The sequence below is a fragment of the Suncus etruscus genome, chromosome 1 (assembly GCF_024139225.1).
Source record: "Suncus etruscus isolate mSunEtr1 chromosome 1, mSunEtr1.pri.cur, whole genome shotgun sequence".
In the NCBI taxonomy this organism is placed as follows: Eukaryota; Metazoa; Chordata; class Mammalia; order Eulipotyphla; family Soricidae; genus Suncus; species Suncus etruscus.
The window spans coordinates 111,068,687-111,094,768 of record NC_064848.1 but is presented as its reverse complement, the minus strand read 5'-3'; the positions used below and the strand labels follow the sequence as shown (position 1 = coordinate 111,094,768).

General features: G+C 41.1%; 1 protein-coding gene across 1 annotated transcript in view; it reads left to right on the top strand.

The window, feature by feature from the left end:
• The first annotated feature begins 358 nt into the window (after window positions 1–358).
• The window catches only part of PHTF2 (putative homeodomain transcription factor 2), a 138,157-nt gene continuing 112,433 nt past the window's right edge, over window positions 359–26,082 (top strand). The window contains 1 exon segment of the mRNA XM_049783854.1: window positions 359–432. The gene's annotated coding sequence lies outside the window, so the exon portion shown is untranslated.

Genomic DNA, 26,082 nt, shown 5'->3' with positions numbered 1-26,082 from the left:
TGCAAACCAACCGTCGTCTCCTTACTTTCCGGTTCGTCGAAAAGGCGTCAATCCAAGAAGACGCTGGACCCGCCCCTCGGTTCCTATTGGTCTGGAGCAGAGCCCAGCGGCGCTGATCTTCGCGTCCATCGGACGCCTCAGGTGTCAATCGTAGAGCGCGAGCGCTTGGTCCCGCCCCGGCCCCGCCTTCTGCTCGGCCTCCCGCCAGCGCGCCGAGACTGCAGGCAGGCTCCGGCGCTAAAGCCTGCGGGAGAGGAGGTGGGGCGACGACTCTGGAGGCAGCGCGCCCGCCCGCCGGCCGCCCGCTCTCGCTCCCTGTCTCGCTCCCTGTCTCTGCTCCGAGGCTTCCTCGGCGGCGGCTGCGGCGGCGGCGCTTCCCGTGCCCTCCTCGCGCGCGCCCTCGAGCCGCCTCCTAGCGGCGCGGCTCCTCCGGTAAGCGCCGCAGCGCTCTCCCTCGGGCTGGGCGGGCTGCGCCGAGGTCGTTGGATGCGGGCAGAACCCTGGATGGATGGACGGAGGGCGGCCGGGGGCGTCCGGCTGCGGGCCTAGGGGGGCGCGGGGGGGGGCTCCCCCTGGACGCGGCTGCGGCTCCTCCGGGTCCTCGCATCCTTCGGCCGGTGTCTGGCGGAGGAGGCTGCGTCGCGCTCGCTCTGCGCCAACCTCCCCTGCGGGGCCCCCGCTGGGTGTCGGGGGGCGCGGGCGGCTGCCCGGGGGCTTGGCGGCGCCCGTGGTGCTGAAGGCTGAACCCGGGCTGCGGGGCTCCTCGCCGTCTCGCGCGCGCGCGCTCTGCCCGTCCCTCGGCCGCACACAATGCGGGACCCGCGAGCTGCTGCTACCTGCTGTGGGACCGGGCGCGCGTATTGTCTCCTTTCTCCAGCCTCGCTTCCCTCCCTCCCTCCCTCCCTCCCTCCCTCCCTCCCTCCCTCCCTCTCCCTCTCACCTTCGTCAGGTCCAGCTTGGGGCTGGGGGGTCGTGCCACGGTTCTAGCAGCCTCTTTTCTTTCTTTCTTCTTTCAATTTTTATTTTCAGCCCGGCAGAAACAAGGAACTGCTGGCCATCACACTCTTCTGATTAGGGAAGTGCAGAGTCTGGAACAATTTATGCATCTCCTTACTCGTGTGACGTGCCCACTTTTGTGCGTGCTGCACGCATGCTTGCAGTCGTCTTTCGATGGACTGGCTCTCTCTGTCCTTTTCTCCGCTTGATTTGGAAATTGTTCTCTTATGCGTGGCTTTGATTTTTATAGTATTTAGTGAGCTCTAAGGTATTGGCTATTTTAAGATGTCTCTCTCTCCCTCTCTCTTTTTCTCCCCCCCTCTCTCTCCCTCCCTCTCTCTCTCTCTCCTCTCTCTTTCTCTCAGACTGGTAGAGCTGTAGTATTTGTGTTCTTAACCTTAGTGTCTTCTCTCGCTTTTAGGAGCGAGATGTATTTTTCTTTAATGTTTTATGCAGAACTGGACTTTATTTTCTATAACATTTAAAATGGGGAAGGTCATTCTAAGTGTTAGAAAACAGCAGTTGGCTTGAAAAGCTGTGACTTAGTGCTTTGAACTCCTTACTTTCTTCACGAGTGAGGTCTGCTCCTTTTCGTATAAGGACATGGGTATACCCTGTCAGATTGACTCGGATTCTAGAAAACTGGAAATCTAGAGCTTTGGGAGAAGAGCCATACCTGGCACCGGACAGTAAGGTGTTTGTAGGAAAATTTCTACCAGTCCCTAACGCAGGTTGGTGTCTTCAAGCATGGAATAGTGTAAATATAAACCTTTTTCTTTCTTTTATTATTACTATTTTTATTATTATATTTTTTTGCAACACCCGACTATGGGCTTACCCCTGGTTTTGTGCTTAGGGATCATTTCTGGAATTGCTGGGGAACTACTATATGGGGTGTGGGGTATAGAACCTGGGTTGGCTGCTTGCAGGGCAAGTTCTCTCTCCGCTGTACTTTGGCTCAAGCCGAGTGTGGGCATTTGTAAAGTGGGAGTTATCTGCTTTCACATATTAATAACTCTGGTAGGGCTTGAAAATGTGTCGTCTAATAAGGGCACTTCTATGTAGTCAAGCTCCTGAAACTTTTGAGCCCATACTGGCACCGAAAAAGTTGAACCTAAATGTCAAGAAGATAGCCCGAGCAACTTTTATTTATTTATTTATTTATTTATTTATTTATTTATTTATTTATTTATTTAGGCCACACTCTGCTGCACTCAGGGGTTACTGCTGGCTCTGCTCTGGAATTACTCCTGCAGGCTCAGAGGCTCGCTTTGATCCCCTCTCCAGCAACTTTTTGCTTTGCTCTGTTTTGGGGCCACACCCAGTGATGCTCAGTGGTTTTTCCGGCTCTGTTCTCAGAAATCGCTCCTGGCAAGCTCAGGGGACCATATTGGATGCTGGGGGATAGAACCTGGGTCCGTCCAGGTCGGCAGTGTGTGAGGTAAACAAACGTCCTACTGATGAACTATCATTCCTGTCCCCCAGCAACTTTTAAACTGAACTTTTTTGTCTAGTACATTTGAGACAAAGTGGTAAGGATGCTGTAATGGGAAAGAATTTATTAAATGGAACCAAAGAAAATATAGGGTGATATGTATAAATAGTATGGATGTTTCTATTTTATCTCATGTAGTCTTTAATAATACTGTGAGGAGAGTAATGTGATTACTCTTCCTTGTTTTGTATATAAGTTAGCCAAAACTTAGGTTGGCACTTTTTTTTTAAAGTTCTGTATGGGATTCACATTCAGTCAGTTTAAAAGTCTGCAATTCTGCACTTTATATTACATGGTAAACGTGTAGCTTCTTGAAGACTTGGTAGAGACTAATAAGTGGAAAATAATGCTGCCAAACCATAAGCTGAATAGGCGTATTTTATGTAGTCAGTAACACTTTTACATCAATGAAGTCATCAGCATTGTTGAGTGATGCTGGGTATATTGAGATGGAGTCATCTTTCCTATTTCTCCAAGGAGGAGTACCTTGAAGAGATAGATATTTCAAAAAATTTTTGATAATACAATATAAACTAGGATAGAATGCCATAAAATCTGTGGTTTTGCTGGGGGAAAAATGGTTGTTAAGACAGACCAGTCTGAATTCTTTTTACACTTTGGGAGTTTGCACATGATGTAGCATCCTTTTAAGTTTCAGTTATCTTATATGTTAGAGGGAAAAAAATAATACTTCCAACGGGAGCATTAAAATTAAGTATTAAATTTTGTAAGGTACAGGCAGTTAATAAGGATGAAAAAGAATGCATGAATAATTTTAAGAAAGTAGCAGGGCTAGGGAGATACTCAAGTTGCTAAACCTTGAGTTAAGTTCCCCATGCCCTCCATTCTCCATCATTACTGGTTACGGACCTGTTGGCCCTAAAGTACCACCACATAGAGCACAGGAATAGCATGTCCATGCTATCTGAACAAGAAGCACGATTTCAGAACAGGACTGGATTGTGGAGTGAATCACAATTCTAGTTTTATAAAAACAATTTGTGAACACCAAACTTAAATGGCAATTGTATATGAAAGTGCCAGAGCAAATTGAGTACTACAAAATTTTGGTTGTTGGAAATTACATGCTTCGATACTTATCTACTTAGTTAAGAAAACCGTAGCTGTTTGTGAATTATTACATATTTACTTGATACTTTTCAGTGTTTATTTTACTTACTGCCAATTAAAAAGTGTTTCCAAATGTGACCAGCTAAACAACTTTTTTTTTCTGTCATTGAGATATTTTATCCTAAGTTGTAAAAAAAAAAATGAAACCCCAAATAACACATCACTAGAGGCATTTGTATTTAATTTGTGGATTATATTACAGGATTAGTTTGAAAAGATTTTATTTTCTGGCCATATCTCTCAGTGCTTAGGGGTGACTCCTGGCTCTGCTCTCAAGAATTATTTCTGGTGGACTTTTTTTTGGTTTTTGGGCCACACCCTGTGATGCTCAGAGGTTACTCCTGGCTATGCGCTCAGAAGTCATTCCTGGCTTGGGGGACCATATGGGACGCCGGGGGATCGAACCGCGGTCCGACCTAGGCTAGCACTGGCAAGGCAGACACCTTATCTCTAGTGCCACCGCCCGGGCCCTCCTGGTGGACTTTGAGGAAGCATCATGGAGTGTCAAGGATTGAACCTGGGTTGACTGTGTGCAAGGACCTCTGTGTTGCATCACTCCAGATCCTAAAAGACCTTTTAAAGGGATGGGGCTGGAGCAGTAACACAGCAGTAGGGTGTTTGCCTTGTACGGAAAAAAAAAAGACGTTTTTAAGGGAAGTGTTTTTTTCTCTTTATCTCTTTTTCTAGTTTGTAGTCATATAAACTCAACATTGAAAACAACCCTGTGTATGTATGTCTGTGCATATGTGCTTGTGTATACACACACATACAGTATTTTCTGAACCCAAACTTTTGGTATGACAAAAGAACAGATGTTTTAAGTTGGAACTGCCCTTGAAAAACTGACAATTTCAGTTTCTGCCCTCTCAGGTTAGCATAGAGACATAAGTATTCATTTTGGGTTTATAGACATGGAACATCATTTGATGACTATAATCATATGACTAACTTGAAAATATTAAATGGAACGTAAAAAGCTGTGTGTATCTTTGTCTTGTTCATTAGCCTCTTACAAATTGCCAAAATTACACAAATTACAGAGGTGAGTTTTCAAATTACAGAGGTGAGTGTTCAGATGAGACAATCCAACTGCTTCCTAGAAGAAGTAGTTTTAGAGCACCAGGAAAGAAAATTAACTGGATGTCTTTTTGAGTTGTGAACAGGAACCAGGGCAGGAAATGGCTGTGGCTGAACCTCTACCTGATAAAAATCATAACATGATTAAATTTGACATTTAATGAGAGGAAGTTCGGGGGAGTAAAAGAGCACTATATGCAGCTTTCCAGTTTCAGAAACACTTAAGGGAAAGGGACTATTAAAAGTCTATCTATAGAAAATTTGAAAACATAATAGAAACTTGAATTTGTTGCTGAATGGAAGCATTCTATTAAACATTAAGTAAAATATTTGTTATACATGTAGGTTCAGGTCTTAATTCTGCTGTCTACAGTTTATGTCACTGTAGTATTTCTGTATTTTCATGAGGTTAAAATTTATTAATTAGGGTCACAGAGATAGCGCAGTGGTAGGTCGTTTGCCTTGCACGCAGTCAATCCAGGACTGATGGTGGTTCAAATCTCGGCATCCCATAAGGGTTCCCCATTTCTGCCAGGAGCGATTTCTGAGTGCAGAGCCAGGAGTAACCCCTGAGCGCTGCCTGGTGTGACCCCCTCCAAAAATTCATTAATTCAATGAAAGAATATACTTTGCAAGTTTTTTTAATGAGCCACACCCAGTGGAGTTCAGGTTATTCCTGACTTTGCACTCAAAAATCACTCCTGGTAGGGTTGGGGGACCATATGGGATACTGGAGATTAAACCCAGATCATCCATGAGCAAGGCAAATGGTCTACTCACTGTGCTATTGCTTTGGGCCCAAAATACTTTGCAAGATTTTGACAAATGATTCAGTGTAAGTGCATCACTTGCCTGCTGTATAAGACTTGTTTAAGAAATGGTTGCTGAAATTATTTGATGAAGGCTAGAGTGTGTGGTTTTTATTTTTTATCTATTTATCTTCTGTCTGTATTCGCAGATAGGGTAAGGAAAGTCAAAAAGTGGCCAACAAATAAAATAGTGAAAGGAGACACCAGGATGTTTAAAACGGTAATGGAGAGGTGAATAAAGAGTCATTGCAGTAGTTTTGAGAAAACTGGTTGGCTATATGCAAAAAATTGAATTCAGACCTCTTTCTAACATCATGCACAGAAGTCAAATCAAAATGGATAAAGACCTTGATATCTGACCTGGGTTCATAATGTACGTAGAGGAAAATATAAGCAGAACTCTATGACACTGAAGCTAAAGGCACCTTCAAAGATGAAACATCACTGACTAAGCAAGTGGAAGCAAGATAAATGAGAATACATTAGACTAAGAATCTCTGCACCTCAAAGGGAATGATGACCAGAATATGAAGATTGCGCACAGAATAGGAGAGATTATCTATATAACCACTCATCTGACATGGGGTTAATATCCAAGATATACAAAGAACTTTACAAGAGGGGTTAATATCCAAGATATACAAAGACCTTTACAAGAGGGGTTAATATCCAAGATATACAAAGAACTTTACAAGAAAAATATCCAACTCTATTAAATAATGGGGAAAAGAGATGAACAGAAACTTTCTCAAAGAAGAAATACAAATGGCCAAAAGACATATGAAAAAAATGTTTCTTATCATTAATCACTAGGGAGATGCAAATCAAAACAATAAGATATCTCATACCATAGAAACTGGCACACATCAAAAAGTATGAGAATTCCCAGTGCTGTCTTGGATGCAGGAAGAAAATGACTCTTAGTCACTGCTTATGGGAATGTGGACTGGACCAGCCTTTTGGGAAAATGAGATGAACACTCCTCATAAAACTAGAAATTGAGTTTCCATGTGACCCAGTAGTACTGCTCCTGTACCCAAAAACAATGCAGAAAGGCTTATGCAATTTCATGTTTGTTGCAAGACTATTCATGATAGTCAAATCTGGTACCCGAGAACAGATAAATGGATAACGAAGCCATGCTACATCTAAACAGTAGAATACTATGCAGCTGTTAGAAAAAATGAAATCATGAAATACATTCATACATGGTTGGATATGGAAAGTATTATGCTGAGCAAAATAAATCAAAGGAGAGGGATAAACATTAAAATGATTACATTCATTTTGAGATATAAAAAGAAGATATTATAGTATTAATATTCAAAGACAATCAAAATGAGAGTCAAAAGAACCTGTTCATGGAAGCTTGCCACAATAGCAGGAAAGTGAAGTTAGGACAGAGAAGGGACCACTATGACAATGATAGTTGGAAATAATCACACTGGACAAGAACTAAGTGCTGAATGGAGAGAAAGTGATATGTATGATAACCCCTCAGTAACAGTGTCTAAAGGGGAAAAAGGTAGAAGAAAAATTTGTCTGCCACAGAAGCAGGGGAGAGGGCAGAGAAGAGGGTGGAAAGGAAACTGGGGACTTTGGTGTTGGAAAATGTGCACTGGTGAAGGGTATTGTACACTAAATGGCTGAAACTCAGTCTTCAACAACTTTGTGACTATCTCACGATGATTCAATTAAGAACTTATTAAACAAATCAAATAAATAAGAACATATGAAAAAGAACTAGAGAGGAAATTGGTTCCAAAAATGCCCATGAAATGTAGTTGAATCCTTATAACTATCAAATAAAATGAATTTTATTTGAATGGGGAAAAAAAAGAATATTGGGTGGAGTGTTCTAAATGTCAGATAATAGTTGAATGATAGAATTGTTCAGATCTTATATATTCTTACTTATTTTTATGTCTATTTCTGTTAATTTTTGAGAGTATGCTGTTAATTTGTGGGGTGGACACCTGACTGCTCAGGCATCACTCCCTGCAGTGCTCAGGAATCAAGGTAATGATGGGTAATGGTAATGGTAATGGTGGGGATTGCATCTGGGTAGGCTGTAGTCAATGCAAGCATCCTACTCACTGTACTCTCTCTGGTTTGAGAGAATGCTGTTACAGTCTGTCTATAATTGTAGAATTACCAGTTTCTCTTTCAGTTTTGACCTCAGATTTTATCGTTCAAGCATATTGATTATTACAGTCTTTGAATTAGAAATTATGAAATAACTCTCATAAGATTCTCTGGGAATTACTTTTCTTTGAAATTTATTTTTTTATCTAGCCACTTCAACTTTCTTTTGATTAGTATTGGTGTCTTTTGCCATTATTTCTCTTTTAAAAAAAAAGAAATGAATGGAATTTTGATAAGTTGCATTCAATCTGTAGATAATCTTAGATAGTATAAGACTTAATATTAAGTCTTATATTCATGAATGTGGCATTTCTTTTTTGTCACATTTAATTTCTTTTAACAATATTTTATATACAATAGCTGCTTATTAATCCTATTGCTTTTTAATTTTTTGAGTCCATTTCTAGTAATTTTAATATGCTTTATTTATATTCCTGCAAACTCTTTAGATTTTAGACATCATGATTTTTGTGTTTAAACTGGCTTTCTTTTGATTTTTACCCTTTTTTGGCGCTCAGGGGTTACTCCTGGCTCTGCACACAAAATTGCTCGTGGCAGGCTCAAAGGACCATATGGGAAGCTGAGAGTTGAACCACAATCCGTCCTGGGTCAACTGCATGCAAGGCAAATGCCCTACCACTGTGCTATCTCTCGGCCCCTTGCGATATTTTTTACCTTTGCTCTAGGATCTGATTAAATTAATTGGAAACCGTTCAGTCCTTCAAAGTTTGCTTTTTAAGCATTTGTTTTGTGAGCATTTGTTAGTTCAAGGCAAATTGCCCTTCTACTGAAACAAAAGCTTATAAATATTCTTATTGCCCACTGCTAAAGGATTTTGTCAGTCTAATTGTCTTTTTTTTTTTTTTTTTTTTTTTTGGTTTTGGGCCTCACCCAGTGGTGCTCAGGGGTTACTCCTGGCTGTCTGCTCAGAAATAGCTCCTGGCAGGCACGGGGGACCATATGGGACACTGGGATTTGAACCAACCACCTTTGGTCCTGGATCGGCTGCTTGCAAGGCAAACGCCACTGTGCTATCTCTCCGGGCCCTAATTGTCATTTTTTTTTATTATGAGAATATAATTTTATAATTTTCAACAATTGTAGACAAGTTATAGACCCTTTCAGTGGATATAAGAATATTATATATGTATATGTGTTTTTAATATACTATATTTTCAGAAGGAATTATTCAGCTAACCAGTGTGTAGCTAAAAAAAATAAAATGAATATATTCTGGGGTCTGAGCTATAGCACAGCAGGTACGGCATTTGCCTTGAACACAGCCAATCCAGGCTCAATCCCTGCATCCTATGGTCCCCCAAACATTCCAGGAGTGCAGAGTCAGTAGTAACCCGTGAGCGCTGCTTGGTGTGGCCCTAAAACTAAAAAAAGAAAAAAAGGAAGTAAATACGTTCTTAGATTGCATGACCAACTAATCATTGCTATTAACAAGAGTTACAGGTCCACACTAATTTTTTTTTTACAGATACACTGTATTTTATGTTTTTCTGATAATTTTATTGACTAAATTTTAGAAATTATTTAGATCTTAGTTGGTGAGGAAGATTATTAAGATGTTGAAGTTGTCTAGGAAGCATGTTATGTCAATAGTTGGAAAAAAAGGGGAACATTCAGTCAATAAAGAAAGATTAATTATATTTAGTAAGTTATCACAGAAGATGTGGTAAATTTATTTGTTCTTATTCAGAGTGTATAACTAATATAAGTGATGGGACTTAAGATTATTATTTCTCTGAGGAAATTTAAGGCTGATTTTTGTATATATAGTCGACTATCTTAAAAACATCAAACACAATCATTACCTTTCTTCAATCAGAGGAAAAGTCTGACCTCTTTTTTTACGTGTGTGTCAAATCAGGGGTGCATAGCACAGGGAGTGTGCCTGACTGTTCAGGAGTAACCTTGCAGTGCTTGAGGGACCTTGAATGACTATATGTGCTTGAGATCAAATCAGGGTTTGACTGAATGCAAGATGAGTCCTTTAATCCCATTAGACCAACTTTGATCATCTTTGTGTAATTTATACTGTGAGAGTTGAATAACTTCAAAGAGTCTAGATATCTAAGTATGTTATATTTATTGGTTTAGTCAATCATATGTTTCTGGAGATGCATCACAAGGAAGGGACCCTGTTCTAAATATAAGAAATGGTGCCAGAGTAGTGGCGCAAGCAGTAAGGCGTCTGCCTTATCCTCGCTAGCCTAGGACAGACCGCTCTTAAATCCATCAGCATCCCATATGGTCCCCTAAGCCAGGAGTGATTTCTGAGCGCATTACCAGGGGTAACCCTTGAGCGTCACCGGGTGTGGCTCCAAAACAAAAAACAAACAAAAAAAGAAATAATGTGTACATATCTGTGTTTATATATGTGTATATGTTTATATATATGCTTTCATATACTGTGTTTACTGTAAACAGTATCATATTAAAGACTTTAAAAAGTTTGTAGTAGGGCCCGGAGAGATAGCACAGCGGCGTTTGCCTTGCAAGCAGCTGATCCAGGACCAAAGGTGGTTGGTTCGAATCCCGGTGTCCCATATGGTTCCCTGTGCCTGCCAGGAGCTATTTCTGAGCAGACAGCCAGGAGTAACCCCTGAGCAACACCAGGTGTGGCCCAAAAAACCAAAAAAAAAGAAAAAGTTTGTAGTAGGGGCTGGAACAATAGTACTGTGGGTAGAGAGTTTGCCTTGCACTCTGTTGACCCAGATTCTATCCTCAGAATCCAAGCCTGCCAAGGAGCAGTTTTTTTTTTCTTTTTTTTTTTTTAAACTTTATTTAATTGATTGAGTTTTGGCCACATCCAGCGCTGCTCAGGGATTACTCCTGGCTCTGCGCTAAGAAATCACCCCTGCAGGCTGGAGGACCATATGGGATGCCAGGAATTGAATCTGGTCTCTCCCAGGCCGGCCATATGTAAGACAAATGGCCCTACCACTGTGCTATCACTCTGGCCCTAGGAGCAATTTCTGAGCAAAGAGCCAAGAGTAACCCTGAAGCCCTGCTAGGTGTGACCTCAAAACAAAAACAAACTGGTGCCGGAGCAGTAGGAGCGATTTCTGAGCTCATAGCCCAGAGTAACTCCTGAGGGTCACTGGGTCTGGCTCCAAAACAAAAACAAAACAAAAAGACCCAAACAGATCCACAGAACTTGAATCATTTTTTTCCTTCATAAATTAAGGGAAGGGGGGGACAAAGAAAGTGGATGGTGGGGCCGGAGAGATAGCACAGTGATAAGGCATTTGCCTTGCAAGCAGTAAATCCAGGATGGATCCAGGATGGAAGGTTGTTCGAATCCCGGCATCCCATATGGTCCTCTGTGCCTGTCAGGAGCGATTTCTGAGCATAGAGCCAGGAGTAACCCCTGAGTGCCACCGGGTTACAAAAAGGAAAAAAAAAAAAAAAAAGAAAGAAAGAAAGAAATTGGATGGTACCAGGAACAGATAGTCACATGTACATTGAGTGGACGTAAATAATGATCAGGCCTAAATATCAAACCCAAAGTCAACAACAACAGAATCAAGATCTACAACAAGTTATATACAAAGGTGACCAGTTACTCCAGAGGGCAAAGGGGAGTAGTATGGAATGCATGTTGGGAACATGGGTGAAGGGAGGTCAACACTGGTGATGGGGAATTGCCCTAATTCACTGTTACTATACTATGTACCTTAAATATAACTGTGAAAGACTTGTAATTCACAATAATAAAAATTATCACACAAACAAAAAAAAGAAGTTTGAAGTAGTGAAACTTGAGTAGCTTTTTCTAATCTAGTGACTTTAGGAAACATATTAGGCTACAAATTAATCTGCATATTCATATTCAGTAACAATATACCTGCTTTTTTTTGGGGGGGGGGCACAACTGACGGTGCTCAGGGGTTCCTCCTGCCTGTCTGCTCAGAAATAGCTCCTGGCAGACACTAGGAACCATATGGGACACCAGGATTCAAACCAACCACCTTAGGTCCTGGATCAGCTGCTTGCAAGGCAAACACCGCTGTGCTATCTCTCCAGGCCCAATATACCTGCTTTTTAAATCAAGATAGTTAAAATGATCGCTGATGGTCTGTGGAAATAAGCCTGTATTCCCCAACTCAATTCTAATAACATCTATCTGTAGATATCATCAGATCTACAAATGAAGCATTCACTGTCTTCAGAGGGCAGTCACATGTCCCAGGTGTCGTGAGCTTCTGACCAACCAGCTATGTATCAGAGGTTTCACAACTTCCTTGTTGCATAAGATTAATTTGATAGAACTGTTCACAGAACTCAGAAGTATCTAACTTTTAGAAAACTGGTTTATCAAAATTAAAATTCAGGAACAGGACTTGAAAGAGATGCATAGAACCATGTATATGGGAAGGGGTGTGGTGCTTCCATGTTCTCTGGCCACACCAGTCTTTCTAGATATTCTAGATACGTTTATGAATCTGGGAGTTTTCAGAACCTTGTCATTTTGCATAGGCATGATGATTAAGTCTTTTGATTATGGGTGACTTTCTAGTCCAATTCCCCTCCTGGAGGTGGGGGTGGAACTGACAGTTTTTAGCTTTGTCACCTGTTTGATTTCCCAATACCTATCCAGGGGTCCTCAAACTTTTTAAACAGGGGGCCAGTTCACTGTCCCTCAGACCATTGGAGGGTCTGACTATAGTAAAAACAAAACTTATGAACAAATTCTTTTTTTTTTTTTTTTTGGTTTTTGGGCCACACCCGCTGACGCTCAGGGGTTACTCCTGGCTATGTGCTCAGAAGTTGCTCCTGGCTTGGGGGACCATATGGGACACCGGGGGATCGAACCGAGGTCCGTCCAAGGCTAGCGCAGGCAAGGCAGGCACCTTACCTTTAGCGCCACCACCCGGCCCATGAACAAATTCTTATGCACACTGCATATATCTTATTTTGCAATGAAGAAACAAAACAGATACAAATACAATATGTGGCCCGCGGGCCATAGTTTGAGGACCACTGAATGCTAAGGTGCTTTCTAAGACTGAGTCATTAACATAGCACAAGAATTAAGAATTCAGCATTTTATCTCAGGGAATTTCAAGGATTTTAGGAGCACTTTACCAGAAGACCAAATATATGTTTTTTTTTTTTTAAGTAGAGATCAAAATATCTTAAAAGAGGGGCAGGAGAAATGGCACAGCAGATAAGGCACTTGCCTTGCATATGGTTGACTCCCATTTGATCCCTGGGGCCCCCCTCTCCCCAGTGTGCCAAGAGTGATCCCTGACCTCAGAGCCAGAATAAACCCTGAATACCATGGATCATGGTCCACAAAACAAAACAAAACAAAGCATATCAAAAGAGATAGTCACACAAATTATAGGAAAAAATGCAATTCTAGAGCCCCTTTCCCATGTTTTCCTTGCCCCTGGATAAATAATTTGAATTTCCATTGGTAGAGATACATGTGTGTACCTTTCAGTTATCTTTTTGTGATAGAGAAAAAGTCACACCGTGGCACGTAGTGAGAATGTGGTTCTGCCACTTTATTGTTGTGGGGCTGCTGCACCTGGTGTCCTGACACAGGTATATGTGGATGTAGGGATTGAATTCACTTTTTTTTTTCTTTTTTTCTTTTTGGTTACTGGGCCACACCTGGTGGTGTTCAAGGGTTATTGCTGGCTCTGCATTCAGAAATCACTCCTGCCAGGCTCAGGGAATCATGTGATGCTGGGGATCGAAGGTATGCAAGGCAAATGCCTTACCTGCTGTTAATTGCTCCAGCCCCTTGTACTCACATTTTAACCCTTGAGGCTCCAATCTACTTTATTTTATTTATTTTTTGGTTTTGGGACCACACCTCGCACTGCTCAGAGGCTACTCCTGCTTTGTATTACTCCTGGAATGCTGAGGAGGACCATTTAGGATGATGTGGATTGAACCTTGGTCATCTGCGTTCAAGCCTACTCCCCTCTGTCCCCCAGATCTACTTAAATTCTAGTCCACCTTTGGTACTTCCTTTACCAAAGAAGTCTTTGGCACATCTTTACCACCTTCTTTTACTCCCATTTCAGTGGTATCTGAGCCACCATCCTTGAGAGTTTTATTGATTTTATAATATAAATTGGGTAGATTTTCCCCCACCTTTGTCTTCAACTTTATTAGAATTTGGTAGGTCACTCATAATCATATATTTTGTGTGTGTTACTTATAAACATATTTTTTCTTGTGTGTGTGAGTGTGTGTGAAAGAGAGAGAAGAGAAGACAAGACAAGACAAGACAAGACAAGACAAGACAAGACAAGACAAGACAAGACAAGACAAGACAAGACAAGACAAGACAAGACAAGACAAGAGAGAAACCTAGCAGTGCTAAGGGTTTATTCCTGGCACTTCTTTGGAATCAACCCTGTTGGAGGGGTTCAGAGAACCATATAAAATTACAGGGATCAAACCCATGTTGGCCACATACATGATTTAAGTACCTTCTGAGCTATTGATCTGGCCTTTAAATTTAATATTTATTTTCTCTCCTTTTAATTTTTTTTCTGTTCTCTAGTCTTCATGTATGTATGTTTTTCTTACAGTTTCAAGGAAGTGAGGTTTGGTTCTTACATTTATTTAATTGAGTTACCATGGATTACAGTTACAAGTTTTAATGATTACGTTTCAGGAGTACAGTGTTCAAGCACCAGTTCTTTTTGTTTTGTTTTGTTTTGTTTTTAGGCCACACCTGCGGCGCTCAGGGGTTACTCCTGGCTCTGTGCTCAGAAATCATTCCTGGCAGGCTCGGGGACCATATGGAAATGCCCTACCACTGTGCTATCACTCTGGCCCCTAAGCACCAGTTCTTTCACCAATGTTCCTTTCCCTTTACCCATGTTCCCAGTTTCCCCTCCTCACCCCCCAACCTGCCTCTATGGCAGGCACTTTTTCTTTATTCCTTTTAAGATACCTATATTTAGATTTCCTTCTTTTGAAAATTTGAAATATTTCAGTCTTTTTTCTATAACTCATTTGCATTCTATTGCTTATATGTTTTTACAGTTTAATTTCCTGTTATGAGGTTGACCTGGGAAGAACCTAAAAATTGATCTGAGTAAAGATCATTTATTTATTTATTTATTTATTTATTTATTTATTTATTTATTTATTTATTTATTTATGGTTTGGGGGCCACACCCAGCTGAATGTCTTCCCCAAGCCCACCTTGATTTACATTTGTTGATAAAGCTTCAGGCATATATTGTAACTCTACACCCACCACTAATGGCTAAGCCTTTAGTTTTAACCATGATACTACCAAAACAAAAAGAATTAATCTACAGTGTTACTGGCTTTACATGTGTTTTATTTATTTATTTTTAGATTTTTATTGTGGTTGAAGTGAATTACAAATATTTCACACTAATATTTAAGGCACATAGTGACATGAAGGACATTCTTACCACCAGTGTTGTCCTCTCTCCAGCCCTGTTCCCAGCATGCAACTCCTATCTCCCTCCTTTACACCCTCAAAATGCTAGTATAACTGGTCCCCACTTGTACAGCTTATTGTAGATTAGGTATTGATTCTGTTGTCATTGACTTTGGGTTTGTTATTCAAGTCTGATCATTTTTATATTTCCACTAAATAGTCATAAGACTGTCTGGTCCTGGTACCATTTTTACCCACTCAAATTATGAGGCTGAACTAAGATGATTCCAGTAATGTGATTCTGTTGGAGATATAAGAAGAGATAAGGGAAATGAAAAGAAAAACAAAAACTAACAAACAAAAAAACTAGGAGGAGTTCCTCTAGATCAGGGGTCTCAAACTCAATTTACCTGGGGGCCGCAGGAGGCAAAGTCGGGGTGATCCTTGAGTGCAAAGTCAGTAGTAAGCCTTGAACATTGGGGGGGGGGGTGACCCAAACAACTAAAACAAAACAAAACAAAAAAAAGAGTCGAGGACAGGGCCACAAAGTGTTGTACAGAGGGCCGCAAACGGCCTGCGGACCGCTAGATTGAGACCCCTGGTCTAGATATTATAAATATCTATTTAAAGAAGGGGAAAAAAGAAGAAAAAGGTAAAAAAAGCAAAACAAAAAAAAAAAAAACAACACGGCAGTAACAACAAAAAAAACAACAACCAAAAATCGAAACCAGCAACTACACAGCTACAACCACAGTGGTAGCTCAGTGGATAGGGCATTTGCCTTGCATATAGCTGACCTGGCTTTGATTCCTGGCATTCTATATGGTCCGAAGTTGCCAGGAGTAATTTCTTTTTTCTTTTCTTTTCTTTTCTTTTCTTTTCTTTTCTTTCTTTTCTTTTCTTTTCTTTTCTTTTCTTTCTTGTCTTTTCTTTCTTTTCTTTTCTCTTTTCTTTTTCTTCTCTTCTCTTCTCTTCTTTTCTTGTCTTGTCTTGTTCTTTCTTTCTTTCTTTCTTTCTTTCTTTCTTTCTTTCTTTCTTTCTTTCTTTCATTCATTCTTTCTTTCTTTCTTTCTTTCTTTCTTTCTTTCTTTCCTTTCTTTCTCTTTCTTTCTTTCATTTTTATTTCTTCTTAAATAATATCTTTATTTAAGCACCATGATTACAAACATGATTGTTGTTGGGTTTCAGTCATAAAAAGAACAACCCCCTTCACCAGTGCAGCATTCCCACTACCAATGCCCTCATCTCCCTTCTCTCCCACCCCCTGCCTGTATTCGAGACAGGCATTCTACTTCTCTCACTCATTAACATTGTCATGGTAGTTGTTAGTATAGTTGTCTCTCTAACTGCACTCATCACTCTTTGTGGTGAAACTCTTATTGTGAGCCAGTCTGGGCATTATTACAATAAGGTCTTTTATTTTTCTTAAAACCCATAGATGAGTGAGACTATTCTGTATGTCTCTCTCTCCCTCTGACTTATTTTACTCAGTATAATAGATTGCATGTACATCCACATATAGGAAAATTTCATGACTTCATCTCTCCTGACTGCTGCATAGTATTCCATTGTGTATATGTACCACAGTTTCTTTAGCTACTCATCTGTTGAAGGGCATCTTGGTTGTTTCCAGATTCTGGCTATTGTAAATAGTGCTGCAATGAATATAGGTGTTCAGAAGGCATTTTTTGTATTGTGCTTTTGTGTTCCTAGGATATATCTCTAGGAGTGGTATAGCTGGATAGTATGGGAGCTCAATTTCCAGTTGTTTTTTTTTTTTTTTTTTTTTTTTTTTTGGTTTTTGGGCCACACCCGGCAGTGCTCAGGGGTTACTCCTGGCTGTCTGCTCAGAAATAGCTCCTGGCAGGCACGGGGGACCATATGGGACACCGGGATTTGAACCAACCACCTTTGGTCCTGGATCGGCTGTTTGCAAGGCAAATGCCGCTGTGCTATCTCTCCGGGCCCTCAATTTCCAGTTTTTGGAGGAATCTATCTCCATATTGTTTTTCATAAAGGCTGGACTAGATGGCATTCCCACCAGCAGTGAATGAAAGTTCCTTTCTCTCCACATTCCCACCAGCACTGATTGTTCTTGTTCTTTGTGATGTGTGCCAATCTCTGTGGCATGAGATGGTACCTCATTGTTGTTTTGATTTGCAGCTCCCTGATTAGTGATGTGGAGCATTTTTTCATGTGTCTTTTTGTCATTTGTATTTCTTCTTTGAGGAAGTGTCTGTTCATATCTTCTCCCCACTTTTTGATGGGATTAGATGTTTTTGTTCTTGTTATGTTCTGCCAGTACCTTGTATATCTTAGATATTAGCACTTTATCTATTGGATATTGGGTGAATAGTTTCTCCCGTTCTGTGAGTGGCTTTTGTATCCCAAGCAGGATTTCTTTTGAGGTGCAGAAGCTTCTCAGCTTAATATAGTCCCATCTGTTTATCTCTGCTTCCATTTGTTTGAAAAATGCTGTTTCCTCCTTAAAGATGCCTTTCGTCTCAATGTAATGGAGTGTTTTACCTAAGTTGTTCTGTATACCTTATGGTTTCAGGTCTGATATCAAGGTCTTTAGTCCATTTGGATTTGACCTTTGTGCATGGTGTTAGCTGGAGGCCTGAGTTCTCTTTTTCACATGTGGCTGACCAGTTGTCCCAACAGCACTTGTTGAAGAGGCTTTTCTTGCTCCATATTGCATTTCTTGCCCCTTTATCAAAGACTAATTGATTGTATGTCTGCAGAACATTCTCTGAATTCTCAAGTCTATTCCATTGATCTGAGGGTCTGTCTTTCTTTCAATACCATTCTGTTTTAATGACTATCACTTTGCAATTAAATTTGGAGTTGGGGAAAGTGATGCCTCCCATATTCCTTTTCCCAAGGGTTGCTCTAGCTATTCATTGTTCCAAATGAATTTTAGGAATGTTTGATCCATGATCAACTTCTTTGAAGAATGACATGGGTATCCTTAGGGAGATTGTATTAAATCTGTACAATGCTTTGGGGAATATTGCCATTTTAATGATGTGAATTCTCCCCATCCATGAACAGAATATGTGTCTCCATTTCTGTGTGTCCTCTTTTATTTCTTTTTTTTTTTTTTTTGTGGTTTTTGGGTCACACCCGGCAGTGCTCAGGGGTTATTCCTGGCTCCAGGCTCAGAAATTGCTCCTGGCAGGCACGGGGGACCATATGGGGCACCGGGATTCGAACCGATGACCTCCTGCATGAAAGGCAAACGCCTTACCTCCATGCTATCTCTCCGGCCCCCCTCTTTTATTTCTTGAAACAGGATTTTGTACTGAGTAAGTTGCTGGTGAAATAAATGTTGAAGTGTCCTCTAAAAGAATTCATCCCTCTATCCAGAGACTATTTTACCATCTTCTGAGGATTTGCCTCTTACCTTTAATAAATGTCAAATTCAAAATGACAACACTCCTGACTGAGACTCAGAATTAGTATGCAGGGTCTTCACAAAGGATTTTTTCCTCTTGACTTTTCTGCTACCTCCTTAGCTCTTTTATCAGTTTCCATAGAGAGTAACAGTGAGATTTCTTAAAGTTCTTTTTTATATTATTTATTTAAACATATTGATTACAGATATGATTGTGATTAGGTTTCAGTCATATAAATAACACCTCCCATCTCCAGTGCAACATTCCCACCACCAATGTCCCAAATCTCCCTCCATCCCACCTCCCCACCTCTACTCTAGACAGGTTTTCCAGTCCTCTCATTCATTCTTTTTTTTTTTAAGTAATATGATCATATTTGGGTTACAGTCATAACCAGAACACCCCCCTTCACCAGTGTAACATTACCCCCACCCCTTCACATCCCCTGCCTGTGTTCGAGACAGGCATTCTACTACAATTGTTTTTAAGTTTAGTAAGTTGTATTTTTTTTCATAACGGAAAAAAGTAAAAAAAAAAAAAAAGTAAAGGTGTGATAGTAGCAATTGCCATTGTTTGCATAGGTCCAGAAAAATGGGGAAAATGGAAAAAAATCCTTGACCTGATTACTAAAAAGGCCTCACCTCAGTTTATTGGCATAAGACAGACTCTGGGTTCCAGGCAAACTAGTCCGTCCAACTCCAGTCATTCTCAAGGTCCCGGTGAAACTTTTTCACACTTTAGCTGTTGTTGGTATCAGATTATTATATTTAAAGACTTTGGATTCTGTACATTACTTTCATCGATGTCAGGCTGATGTGGAGCATCCTGTAGTTTCAGCATACCATTAAATGCGGAGCGATCTGCCCTGCATGCAGACTGTTGCTGAGTCGTCTGGGTGTTGGGAGCACTCTTTGGAGTAAGTCACTGCCAAAGTGGTGGTAGGTCTTCCCTGGTAGAGGCTTGGATCCTGGTAATGTTAAAGACAATTGTGGTTGTTTCCATAGATGGTATCCATTGTTCAGGTGTGTATGGGCGATGCCCATTCTTCTGAGGCCTGAGCCGAATCATTATGACAATGTTCAGGGTAAAAGGCCTAATTACATTACCAAATTTGTGTCCCCATCTCTATTAGATAAGAACTTGTTTGCATATGTATTATTTCCCCATTTTAATGTGCCTATGCAAAAGAGAAGCAATGCCACAAGACATTGTTGATGCATCTGGGGGCTGACGAATAAAGTCCAACATTCCCCATAACTTGGTACAAACATGAAATCTATACACAGATATTCTTCTACCAGTATTACTTATAAAACAGATCGCAAAGGGGGAAAATCAAACAATCAAATAACAAATCCAGTGGGCAAAATTGTCACTATATGAGGATATTCGAAAAGTTATAGATGTTAAGTGAATACATCTGAGATATACAAAGGAGATACACGTGACCTTTTATGTTTTGGAAATAGTCAAGAGGGAGGGGGTGTTTCCGAGACACCACTTTGGTCTGTGATTGGACAAACGAAGAGAGCATGGAGCCATGTTCTCCCCTTGATGCCTGCTGAAGCTTCCGACTCCCCGAGAGGCTTTTGCTTCCTAATTGCTGGAAGTTGAGAGTTCAGCAGTCCCCTCCCAACCCCTTGCATGAACAAGGAAACCTGGGGTCTCTTTTAAATTGCATCTCACTGGAACCCACTTGCTGGGACCCTGAGCAGGTGTCCAGGAATAACCCTGGGACAGGGAGGAAGGAGAGAGAAGGCTGTGGGGGGCAACCGAGGCTGCATCTTCACCTTATCTTGGCCAGAAAGCCTACAGCTTGAAACCTTGCCGTGATGTATTGCCTGCTGAAGCTTCAGGCTCCACCCAAAAATTACTGTGAAAGATATGTAATCCACCTTGGCCAAAACAAAAATCATTAGTACAGAAAATGGTTAAATGTGTGGTAACAAGAGATGAGAGTGAGAGAGCAAAGGAATAAAAGGAACACATGGACAATGTTCAGAAAATGACTAGCAGATGAAACACAATGATATCCATATATATTCTTATAATGTTTCGCAATGGACAGGTTTAATAAGGAAACTTCCCTGATAAGTACTAATGCCAGAACCTATTGTGACCCATGTCCTGCACCCCCATCCTAGGCCTGGTTAAAGCAGCCTTTGGCATGGCGGAGGGCTGCCAAACGCCATGCTGGCAGAACCTCCCGGCTCGGCTCCCAATGATTTCTTAAAGTTTTATAGTCTTTGTTCACCATTCTTTAGTCTGGCTTCTAGGTTATGGGGGTGGAATTAAAATCTATGCTATATATATTCAGTCTGTTTTCTTTCTTTCACTAGTACCCACTATGAACTATTTGACGAAAAGTTACACAAACTCCTTTTTTGTTTGCTTCCATTCTATTTCTGTCCTCTCCTCCCCCGGCCCACTTTTCCTTTTTTTCTTTTCGATTCTCATGCAGAAATTGTTACCTTACATCATTGTTATTCCGAAATCCCAGCTTCTTTAAGCCTACTATCTTGGAGTTACAGACGCAACTGAAGGTTAACACTTAATGCTCTAAAATAGGCCTTTAAACTAACAAAAATACAGTTTTACTTTGCAATTTTTAGTAGAAATAAGGGAAGGCATCCAGTTACAATTACTTTTTAAAGTTAAGACACTAAGTAAAAATAAAGGGTCATGATTAAGGTCTTCTGTGGAGTTACTACAACCACCATCAAGGGGGGGGGAAAGCAATTTTTTTTTTCAAATTTAGTCTTTTGCTATAAACTTAATTAAGGAATCCTGTCTCTCCCTTTTCTCCCACCACCTGCACATAGGAACTATTCAATAAGTACAAAGGATTAAATTGAGATAGTCCATTTGTCATATCATGAACACATCTCTTACACCCCTGTTCTTACTACCACAGACCTGGGAGAAGCTCTTAATCATTCATTACCATAACTAATCTAACGATTTTTCTTTCTTTTTTTGTTTTTGTTTTTGGGTCACACCCTGCAGCGCTCAGGGGTCACTCCTGGCTTTACACTTAGAAATTGTCCCTGGGCCCGGAGAGATAGCACAGTGGCGTTTGCCTTGCAAGCAGCTGATCCAGGACCAAAGGTGGTTGGTTCGAATCCCGGTGTCCCATATGGTCCCCCGTGCCTGCCAGGAGCTATTTCTGAGCAGACAGCCAGGAGTAACCCCTGAGCAATGCTGGATGTGACCCAAAAACCAAAAAAAAAGAAATTGTCCCTGGCAGGCTCAGTGGACCATATGGGATGCCGGGATTCTAACCACCGTCCTTCTGCATGCAAGGCGAACACCTTACCTCCATGCTATTTCTTCGGCCTCTTTAACAATTTCTTACTAGTTCTTCACTTTACTCATTTTTCTAAAATAACTACCATTATCATGTTTCTCTTTTCCATTAAGCCTCTAAAAATCATCCATTGCCTAAAATTGTAATCAGCTTAATGAAATCCTGTTATATTTATAATTGCATAGATTTTTTTTTGCCTTTACAATAAGCAGTACTAATCATCTCTATTTTCTGTTTCCCTAGTCTCCCACAAATATACATATTCTACGGTCTAGCCTAATGAGATCCCAAATTTTCCACACACGCAATGTTCTGGTGATATTTCCTCATCTAAAATAAATAATAAGATATTAGAGAGATGGTACAGATGCTTATCTTACATGGGGTTAACATCAGTCTAGATCCCAAACACTGCAGATTGTCCCCTGTACCCTGCCAGGAGTAATCTCTAAAAACAGAGCCAGGAGTAAGCTGTGAAGCTACTAGGTGTGGCACCCAAACCATAAACAAATAAGTAATTTTTACTCTGATCAATTTGATAGGTTTTAGATTCTTCCAGATTGAGCTCGTAATCAGAAGTTAAACTGTAAGAATATATAAGCAATGGAATGCAAATGAGTTATAGAATAAAGACTGAAATATTTCAAACGTTCAAAAGAAAAGGAAATCTAAATATAGGTATTTTTTTTTCTCGGTTTCTGGGCCACACCAGGTGATGCTCAGGGGTTACTTCTGACTATGCACTCAGAAATCACTCCCGGAGGAACCATATGGGACCCTGGGGATCAAACCCAGGTTTGTCCTCTGTCAGCTGTGTGCAAGACAAAAGCCCTACTGCTGTGCTATCACTCTAGCTCCTAATTATAGGTATCTTAAAAGGAAAAAAGAAAAAGTGCCTGCCATAGAGACAGGTTGGTGGGTGAGGAGGGAAACTGGGAACATGGTAAAGGGAAAGGAACATTGGTGAAAGAATTGATGCTTAGGGGCCTGGCAGTGCTCAAGGGGCTGCATGATGGGAATCCAGGCTTTGTGCATGCCATCCATGTACTCTTGTCACTTGAGCTATCCACCTGACCTCTTATGTTCTTTTTAAAACATTTTTTCTAAGTCTGCTTTTGTTGGTTTGTTACTGTCTTTTTTGGAGGGGGGGGGCAAATCCAGTGGTGCTCAGGGTTTACTTCAGGCTCTCTGCTCAGGGATCACTCCTAGTGAGCTCTGACTGTATAAGGTGCCAGGGATAAAACCTGGGTCAACAGTGTGCGAAGCACTCTACCACTGTACTGCCTTTTTGACCTTATTCTGTTATAACTTTGATCTCTTCTACTTCATTTGTTTTTATTTATTTTTGTTTGTTTTTGGTTTTTGGGCCACACCCAGTGACACTCAGAGGTTAATCCTGTTATGTGCTCAGAAATCGCTCCTGGTTTGGGGGATCAAATGAGACGCTGGAATTGAACCACGGACGTCCTAGGTCAGCCGCATGCAAGGCAAACACCTTACCGCTGCACCACTGCTCCTGCCCCAATCTCTTCTACTTTATTTAAAAATTTTTCTGGGTCTTTTTGATCTTTTTTTTTTTTTTTAATCTGATGATATTAATATGTCTTTCATTACTCTGTAAAGGACTGCTCTCAGAGTCTCATGTCACTTTCACCTGCTTTTTTGTTTTTGTTTTTGCTTTGTTTTTGGGCCACACCCAGCGTTGCTCAGGGGTGTCTGCTCAGAAATAGCTCCTGGCAGGCACGGGGGACCATATGAGACACCGGGATTCGAACCAACCACCTTTGGTTCTGGATCGGCTGCTTGCAAGGCAAACACCACTGTGCTATCTCTTCGGGCCCTTTTTTTTTTTTTTTTTTTTTTTTTTTTTTAACTAATTTTCTATTCTTGAGTTCTGATTTCAACCCCTGAGGAGTGACAGAGTTGGGCTTGAACCTCTGAACATTTTTTTCCTCTAATATTCTTTGTAGGTGCTGTTAGTAAGTTGAATAATTTTATTTAACTAATCTGTGAAAGAGAGATCTTTTAATTTTTGTTTTTGTGCTACACCTGGCTTTGCTTAGGGTTTGCTTCTGGCTCAGTGCTCAGTACCACTTCTGGTGGTACTGGGGACCATATATGGTGTCAGGGATTCAAAGCATGTTTAACCACAATAAGATAAGTGGCTTACCTCCTGAACTATCTTTCTCTAGACTGAAAGATAATTAAGTGTTCAGTTGTAATATGCATATACCCGTGCTACATTCCCTTGATTTAAAATATTGGTTATTTGTGGTTTTCAAGCTCATGTCTTTTTCCCTCATTCTTATCTTTAACACCTCAAATCTTGTTAGTCATATGTTTAAGTATCTATTTCTTTGTTTTTATGGTTAGTATGTATTATCACCCTAACAGATCTAAAACTACAATTTTGTGTTTACTTTCTGAATCCTTTTTTGTGTGTGTATATGTCCCATCTCAGAAAATGGCTTAGATGAGCTAGAGCGATAGCACAATGAGTAGGGCGAATAGAGTGTTTGCTTTGCACATCGCTGACCTGGGTTTGACATATGGTCCCTGAGCCTGTTTTTTGTTTGTTTGTTTTGGGCATACCCGGCAGCGCTCAGGGGTTACTCCTGGCTCTACACTCAGAAATCGCTCTTGGCAGGCTTGGGGGACCATATGGGATGCCGGGATTCGAACCACCGTCCTTCTGCATGAAAGACAAATGCCCTACCTCCATGCTATATCTCTAGTCCTTGTCTGAAGTAATTTTTAAGCACAGAGCCAGGAGTAAGCCCTGAGTGCTGCCAGGTGTGATCCCAAAACAAAAGCAAGGGGACCAAGCAATAGCACAGTGGTAAGGCGTTTGCTTTGCATGTGGCTGACCCAGGACGAACCTCGGTTTGATCCCTGGTGTCCTATATGGTCTCCCGAGTTAAGAGTGAATAGGCAGGGCCGGGCGGTGGCGCTAGCGGTAAGGTGCCTGCCTTGCCTGCGCTATCCTAGGACGGACCTCGGTTCGATCCCCCGCGTCCCATATGGTCCCCCAAGCCAGGAGCGACTTCTGAGCGCATAGCCAGGAGTAACCCCTGAGCGTCACCGGGTGTGGCCCAAAAAATCAAAAAAAAGAAATTAGTAAGAGAAGCCTTCAAGACAACGCATGCTGTTCAAAAAGGGAAGTTTATTGCTGGGGGATCAGCTTTTAAGGGCTGAGATACGTTAGAAGGTGTTACAAGTTTCCCACCAATCACAGTTACAAGCATTCATTAGCATAAACTGGGGCAGGTAATAGGGAGGGGCAAAGAGGTAGACCTGAGCACGTTTTACTAAAAGGCAGAAGATTCAAACAGAGTTCTATAAATTATACTCAACAAGTATAAATAGAAGATCAGCTATAATCTTAATAACGTTTTGCTAACACAAGGGCAGGTTGCTCTATATTTTTCTTTCTGGCTGGATATATTGGGCTGCTCTGAATTACTTTATTTGTCTATTTTCTTTGTTCTCAAGGCATGGGCGCCTTTGGTCACGTGGGTGACCAGATTAGGAATAACTGAGGTGTCTTTATGTTCTAGGTTTATCAGCTAGGCTCCCCACAACCCCCCCCCCCAAAAAAAAGAGAGAGAGAGCAAAAGAGAAAATGGCTTAAAGTGAAACCCTAAATTCTTTTTTTTTTTGGGGGGGGGGGTCACACCCGGTAGCACTCAGAAGTCATTCCTGGCAGGCACGGGGGACCATATGGGATGCTGGGATTTGAACCAATGACCTTCTGCGTGAAAGGCAAACGCCTTACCTCCATGCTATCTCTCCGGCCCCGAAACCCAAAATTCTTACTTTCAGTCCCAAATGTAGATTCCTCTTTTTCTAATTTCTTTCTACACTCTACTCCATTCTAGTCCATTTGTTGATTTTAATTACGAATAAAACTCAGAATTGCCCACTGAATGCCATACATCTCCTGCTGCTTGCACCTGAACTCAAGAGAATATTATCGTCTGCCTGGAACTAATACTTTAAAAACAACTTGCTTCACTAATTTTAATGTGAACTCTTCAGTCATGTCCATTTTCTACCCAGCTACTAGCAGTCTTAGAAATTAGATCTCCAATGTTCTGCTGAGATCACGTCATGACTTCTTATTTTATTTGTGATAAAACTAATTTACTGTGGTGCCTGATATCTCTCTTTCAGACTTCATCTTAAACGTCTGTCTCCTGTGCCCATTATTTTGTTTTTGTTTTGGGCCACACCCAGCAGTCCTCATGGATTACTCCTGGCTCTGTGCTCAGAAATTGCCCCTGGCTGGCTTGGGGGACATTATGGGATGCCAGGGATCAAACCCAGGT